Source organism: Nicotiana tabacum, chromosome 3, assembly GCF_000715075.1.
Source record: "Nicotiana tabacum cultivar K326 chromosome 3, ASM71507v2, whole genome shotgun sequence".
NCBI classification, from domain to species: domain Eukaryota; kingdom Viridiplantae; phylum Streptophyta; class Magnoliopsida; order Solanales; family Solanaceae; genus Nicotiana; species Nicotiana tabacum.
In genome coordinates, this window is record NC_134082.1 from 161,842,658 (window position 1) to 161,850,545 (window position 7,888).

A 7,888-nucleotide genomic window follows, 5' to 3' on the forward strand; every position below is an offset into this window, starting at 1 on the left:
GAGAAGGGTTTCATTAGACCCAGTGTTTCGCCTTGGGGTGCGCCGGTGTTGTTTGTTAAGACGAAGGACGGATCGATGAGAATGCATATTGATTACCGGTAGTTGAACAAGGTTGCAATCAAGATTAAGTATCCATTGCCGAGGATTGATGATTTGTTTGATCAGCTTCAGGATGCCAAGGTATTTTCGAAGATTGACTTGAGATCTGGCTACCATCAGTTGAGGATTAGGGCATCCGATGTCCCTAAGACAGCTTTCCGAACTCGGTACGGGCATTATGAGTTCTTGGTGATGTCATTCGGGTTGACAAATGGCCCAACAACTTTTATGGATTTGATGAACCTAGTGTTCAGGCCTTATTAGGATTCATTCGTGATAGTCTTCATTGATGATATTTTGATCTATTCCCGCAACCGGGAGGAGCACGAGCAACATCTTAGAGTGGTTCTTCAGACCTTGAGGTATAGTCAGTTGTATGCTAAGTTTTCTAAGTTTGAGTTCTGGTTGAGTTTAGTTGCATTCCTGGGTCATGTTATATCAGTAGAGGGTATTCAAGTTGATCCGAAGAAGATTGAGGCAGTCAAGAACTAGCATAGACCAGCATCAGCTACAAAGATCCAGAGTTTCTTAGGATTGGTAGGCTACTATCGTCGGTTTGTGGAGGGGTTTTCATCTATCGCAGCCCCGATGACCAGGTTGCCCAGAAGGGTGCCCAGTTCAAATGGTCGGACGAGTGTGAGGCGAGCTTTCAGAAGCTCAAGACAACTCTGACTACGGCACCGATGTTGGTTTTGCCCATAGGTTCAGGGCCTTATATAGTTTATTGTAATGCATCTCGTATTGGACTTGGTGTGGTGTTGATGCAGGATGGCAAGGTCATTGCCTATGCTTCGCGGAAGTTGAAGATTCATGAGAAGAACTATCCAGTTCATGATTTGGAGTTGGCAGCCATTGTTCATGCATTGAAGATTTGGAGGCATTATCTGTACAGCGTGACATGTGAGGTGTTCACGGATCACAAGAGTCTGCAATATTTGTTCAAGCAAAAGGAGTTGAATTTGAGGCAGAGAAGGTGGTTGGAGTTGTTAAAGCCCAAATTCAAAAGAAGAACATAGTCACAACCGCTCAGCAACAAGAAGAGAAAGAAGCCCAATTCAGGGTAGTCCGTGATCAAGAGCGTAGAGGTTTTGCTCCATTAATCCAATGTTTGAGGGATCAGATAGGGGGAGTTGAGTCAAGCAAGGAGAGCCAGATCGCAGAGTTTGAAATAGAAAGGCACCACTACCAAAAGGTGATCAATCAGTTAGAAGCGGAGTTGCTAGAAGTTCGGCACCAGAAAGATATGGCCTTGGACCCCGAGCGTGATGCACTTGATCTAGCTGAGACCCGTAGTCAGCAAAATCAAGAGCTGCATGTGGCTCAGGAATACATTAAGGGAAAGATCCTCGAGGTAGCCACATATACCTCAAGAGAATGCAGGAGTTGTCAGGGAATGACGCCTGAGCAGTTTGCAGAAGTGTCATTGAACGTTGCTCGTCATATATCTGCAGACTTAGAGAGGATATACCACAATGTTGGGGGTCAGCCGCAGGAACAAGCCCCTTGATTACAGTGATGCTGGTGGATTCTACTGCAAAGATCAAAGTCCTCTTTTAGTTATCAGTCCTTTGTCATTCTTCTTTTGTTGTTCTTGAGCCTGTAAGAGTCTTTTGGTGTTTTGAGTCTCGTTGTTTTGCATTTTATCCTAAAAAGTCTGTTTGAGTCAAGTCTGGTCTTGTTTATCTTTATGCAATTGCTTCTTCTTGAGTCTTGTATAAAAAATAAAATATATATATAAGAAAAAGATTTTGTTTAGAAAAATTCGAAAATGAACCCAAAAGATAAATTCAAAAATGAACCTAAAAGATGTTTGTTTTGTAAAATAAAAAAGTTCATGTTTCTGAACTACGTAATGATCTGATTCATGCAGCGACATGATACGTAGGCAACCCACAAAAGGTTCGATCAAATATTTTTCAAATGACTCTAAAGTCAGGGATCAAAATAAGGCGACTAAAAAGTAAACAAGCTGATAAGTCGGAATGAAACATGAAGCCTTCCAAAAGCATGTTAGAGATGGTGATATTTTAGGAGCATAGCATATCTATGTGTGATTCCTATATGTAAAATGCTTAACCCTAACACATTTGTTGCCTCTTATCTAGTAAGCTTAAGGTGGTTGGTTTGTGGTGAAACTGGCAACACGTCATTACTTCACAAGATCTAAGGGAGCGGTGGTAATGGATAATAGTGATGAAATCGAGTTGGTCAGTGACAATCCGCAGGGTCAGTCAGTTGAGCAAGAGTCGGAGGAAATAAGAAAATTGAGACAACAACTATCAGATGTATATCAAGCTTGGGTTTCATGTCGACCTCCACCCCAGGGTCCTACAGAGGGAACTTCCACCATACCCCAGGCTACTCAAACACCGCTCCATGCAACGAGCGATCCTATTCTACCACCAGGGTATGTGCCAAACTACAGCCTCCATGCTGCCCCTGGTACCTCTAATATGTGACCTCCAGTCGCACCATTTAGGAACACCCCTCTTGTTGTGTCTGGCGCACCGGTAATCCCACCGCCACCACCTGTGACGAGGCCAAACAATGAGCCATCATCTCATGCTTATAATAGCCAATACTATTCTCCAAATATGGCTTTTGGGGTCTCGACTCCATACAATCAGACTCCTCGATACGAATCACCAGTGGAAAATGAAAAGCCTTCCACGACTGTTGAGCCAGATGAGATGGCCAGGAAAATGAAAAGTCTTGAACAGAATATAAATAATATACAGGGACTAGGTGGTCACAAAAGTGTTTCGTTTAGTTATCTATGCATGTTCCCTCACATCCATTTGCCACGAGGGTTCAAGACCCTAAAATTTGAGAAATATGATGGACACGGCGACCCTATCGGCCATTTAAAAAGGTATTGCAACCAGCTGAGGGGTGTAGGAGGAAAAGAAGAGCTGCTGATGGCTTACTTTGGGGAAAACCTTGTGGGGGTAGCTTCCGAATGGTTCATTGACCAAGACATCTCTCATTGGCATGTTTGGGAAGACATGTCCCAGGCATTCGTCAAACAATTTCAGTATAACATTGATAGTGCACCGGATCGTAATTCTTTGTCCAATATGAAGAAAAAGTCAACCGAAAGTTTTAGGGAGTATGCCATCAAGTGGAGGGAGCAAGAGGATAGAGTTAAGCCACCCATGGATAACAACGAGTTGATCACTATTTTATGGAGGCTCAAGAGCCTAATTACTTTCAGAACATGATGTCCGCGATAGGTAGACCTTTTGCAAAAGCAATCAAAATAGGGGAGATGGTCGAAAATGGCCTCAAGACTGGCAGAATTGTAAGTCAAGCTGCTCTCAAAGCCACCACCCAAGCTATCCAAAATGGGGAGAGAGGTTTGGCAAATAGAAAGAAGAGATATGAAGGGTCCATGATGGCTTCGGGATCTAGGGAGTTTCCAAGAGGGGCATTGTAAGCACGTGATTTTTGCTTTACGAGCAATCGCTCCAAAAGAAAATTCAAAAAATGTGTATGTGTGCATCGTTCGTTCTCAGCTGTGAGCTAACCATTTTTATTTTTATTTTTATTTTTTCATTTATGTGTGTTTATCGTTGTGGGTATCACTCAATATGTGTGTAGGTTTATTTTAATTTTTACATTTGTTTTAGGAATTTTTGTTTAATTTGAAAAAAAAAGAGAAGGGAAAAGGAAAATCTGATTTGGGCCCCGAAACAAGGCCCAAAATCAAAGTACTGATCCAGTCCAAGACGAGCCTTCCCAAACACGGACTCAAACGACGCCGTATCGGCGTCCCTACCAAAGCCGTTGATCTGATTCAAACGAACGGTCCAGATCAGGCTGTTCAACTCGCCTCAACGACGTCGTTTCAGGCAAGATGATCTAAGCCATCCAACCCCATTGATCCAACGGATCCAGGCCCTCCTCTAAACCCGTCAACATGACCCGATCCATGCCCTTTACCCGGTCTCACCCACCATCACGCCCAAACGACACCGTCTTTCCTAAGTGGATGGATCCTGGCCATAGATCTCACTTGATCCAACGGCCAGGATCTAAACCCTCAATACATATATAAGCCCTCCATTACACCCCACGCCTCCCAAACCAAACCCCACCTTCCCCACTGTACACCCTCGTCCCAAACACAACCCCTTCTCATCCTCAAACCCTAGCAGCCGCCCCAGTATCCCTCGCCATTAAAGCCGGCGGCATGAACGCCGATGACCGCCTCCTGAACACCCTAGGACCACCTCACTGCCCTGAACACGAATCCACTAACCACGAGCCTCGAATCACTTTCGTTCGTCTCAAATCTTCATTTGAAGATTTGAGTCGAACCCGGATCTATGCCAAACCACCCCATCTTCATACCAGACACTCCCCTGACCTTCCTCGTGACCAAACCAAGCTTGGTTTGGTTCGAATCTACCCACAACTCCCTAAAAATCAGATCTGGAAATCCAGACTTTAGAACACATGCACCTGGGGAATCCGGCCGGTTTGGACATGGGTTTGAGGTCTAATAGACCTTAATCAAGGTGTTCTCATGTGAGAACACCCTGATTAAAGTTTGTTCGGCCTCAAAAGTTCGAAGATGAATCAGATTTGGGTCTGTTTGATTTAAACATTTTCGGTACGTTTTCCTTTCTTTTGTGTTATTTTTAATTAAGTGGTCAGCATGTTTCATTGGGTTTGTTTGTTATTTTTGTTATTTTTCATTCGGATTTCTTTCATCTCTTTAAAGACCTTTTTCTTTGGTCGGTTGATTTCCTATGTGTGTATTCTGAATGTACTCTGTGATAAACATGATCGTCGATTAGTTTAATCGTCAGATAAGTTAACTCATATAGGCCCCAGTAATTGAACAAAAATTGTCTGATGCCCTTTAGGTCCCTAAACATATAGTTATGTGAGCGATTGATTATTACCTGTTATAATTAGTATAGTCGACTCGATAAATATCGTCGATTAGCTTTCTATAACTAATAAATCGAATGAGCTAATAATGTCGCATGACTAATTGAGCTTTGTCACTGACTGTATGCCCCAGCATTGTTTGAAATGGTTTGTTTGCACTGTAAAACTGACTGAAAAGGTTCAGCCCAGGCAGTCTTGAGTTCGAACTTTCATCAGTTCAAAAAATGCCCTGATGCTGCAATAGGCAGGGGCAGTAATAATCAAGGTTGACAGGGGTATTCTGGGGTGTTAAAAAGAACAGAAGTAATTAGTTTAAGTGAGCTGACAAATGGGGTACTAAATTAGGATTAAACTAATGCCAATGGGGGGACAAGACACAAGAGTATGGGTTTAAAAGGAATACTAAAATAAGCCCATAATCCTTGATTAAAGAATAAACCAGGCGTGGGGAACAAGAGGGGCTGGCATCAAGAGATGCTCAAGCATGGGTTTAACAGGGTAGGGGCAGGCTGCAAGTTGCAGCATGGGGGCAGCTTAGCTGCACTTGGTCACTTTGGCTTATAAATAGGCCGTTTGAGAACTGAAAAAGGGCTGGACTTTTGAGTCTTCAGAAAGAAAAAACTTTAGTCTGAAGAGAGGTCTAGTGAGTCCCAAATCACAATAGCGTAAACACAAGGTAGTTTCCAATAGACATTGTAACCAAACACTGCCTGAAAGTTGTACAAGAGTGCATATTGGTCAAAGCTGTCTTGGCCAAGTTCTGTTGCTTGCATTGGCTGAGTTGTTTGTGGTTGTTGAACTGTTAGTTTTACTGCATTTGAACCCTCAGTTACTGCTGTTATTTCCTTACTCTTTCCTGGGATTGTTGGCTTGGTTTCGACTATCTGCTAGTCCTTGTATTCTGGGAGATATTGTTGGTTATCTGTGGCTGTGGAAAACACTTGGTTTAGTTGGTTGTTGCTGTGTATCTGCTGCTGCTGTATTTACTGCATACTGCCCAGCTGATCATTCCTTTCTTCTTTTGTTCTCTATACCAGGTACACACCTAATACACTGTCAGATGTAATTGGAAATTGAGGATGAATACAAAAATGAGAAAACCTGAAGAATGTCTTTTATACGTAGATTGTTGCATTAAATATCATGTAATGTAGAATGATTTTTATTTTGGTTTGGATGCTGGAAGTAGCTTGCACGCCTAGTAGATGTCAATGCATGGTAATTGAATATCAGTTTGTATACGTATGCTGCTAGTTAAAAGTATTCTCAATAAATTAGTTTGCATCTCAGATTTAGTTTACTTTGCCATATATGCTGTAATGTAGGCCAAAATAGGAAAACTATCCACATGAGTTAAAGTTCTTTCCCCTTTCGCTAGTTTGTCACATATAAATTGATAAAGAACAAAGAATCAGTTCTAGGCCTCAACCTCAGGAAGGCCGAGCCCAAATCGAAAGAATCAGCTAGGCCTGTATCGGAAAGGCAGGGCCCAAGTCTGGCCATCTCGCATGAGCTAGTTTGGGCCCATAATTTGCGACTAGTTGTCCATAAGTGCAGTCACGTTTTATTATTCTGTAAAAGCATTTTAAATCCGGTTTTATAATCAATTAAGGCTATTTACCGCTTTCAATAGATAGAGACAAACACGACAAGAAACTTAGTTGCTATAGGACATCCTTAAAAAATAACAACGAGACGAGCCTCGATAAAAAATAAACAAAACGCAGATGCGGGGCCCTTGTTAAATGTATATTAGTAAAGCATTTAGCTTCCAGGACGGGTTGATTAGCAAATCTCACAACCCTCCTAAAATAACAATACTCTAGACTCTTTAGGACGCGCCTTAATAAATCTTACCTTCGTAAACTCGGGTGTACATTGATGTGACCCAAATCCAAATCCCAACGGAATCGAAATGTGTTTCTAATCACGGGTACATTGATTGTGATGTGGTTCGAGATGCGTGTCCATGACGTTGCAAATTCATTTTAAAAAAAAATAGAATGAGATGAGCCTCGCCAAATAAAAATACAAATTGTGGGGCCCTCAGTAAATATTTGCTTTAAAAATTATTTGGACTTCGGGATGGACCGTTTAGTAAAATTCCACGGTCTTACCCAAAATAAATACGCTAGTCGCTTTAGGCGCGCCTTTAATAACTTAATTTCCTTAAACTCGGGTGCACATTGATGTGACCCAAATCCAAATCTCAACGGAGTCAAAGGGTATCGACGACCACGGGTACATTGATTGTAACGCGGTTCAAGATACATTTTCACAACGTTGCAAGTCCTACAAAAATAACAGTGAATGATAAAAGCGGTTAATAGTTAAATTTTGCACATAAGTTCACACTTGTATAAAATCAGATAATCAAGCCGAATATAATAGTTGAGCGACCGTGCTAGAACCACGGAACTCGGGAATGCCTAACACCTTCTCCCGGGTTAACAGAATTCCTTATCCGGATTTCTGGTACGCAGACTATAATACAGAGTCATTCTTTTCCTCGATTCGGGATTAAAATTGGTGACTTGGGACACCCTAAATCTCCCAAGTGGCGACTCTGAAATAAAAAATAAATCCCGTTTCGATTGTCCTTTAAATTGGAAAAAAACTCCCCTGCGCCCCGGGCGCGTAAAAAGGAGGTGTGACAGCTCTGGCGACTCTGCTGGGGATTGGTGTATTTACCCAGAACCACTGGTTCAGGGTTAAGAATTCGAGCTTAGAATAATTGTTATTATTTGGCTTTATTTATTATCTGATTATTACATGTTCTGAGCCTAATGTGCTAAATGCTGCTTTTACCGCTTTGATATTATTTGAACTGTATATAAACTGTGCCGAAACCTTTCTCTTCTTACCTCCGGGGATGTGCTCACTGGTTGAG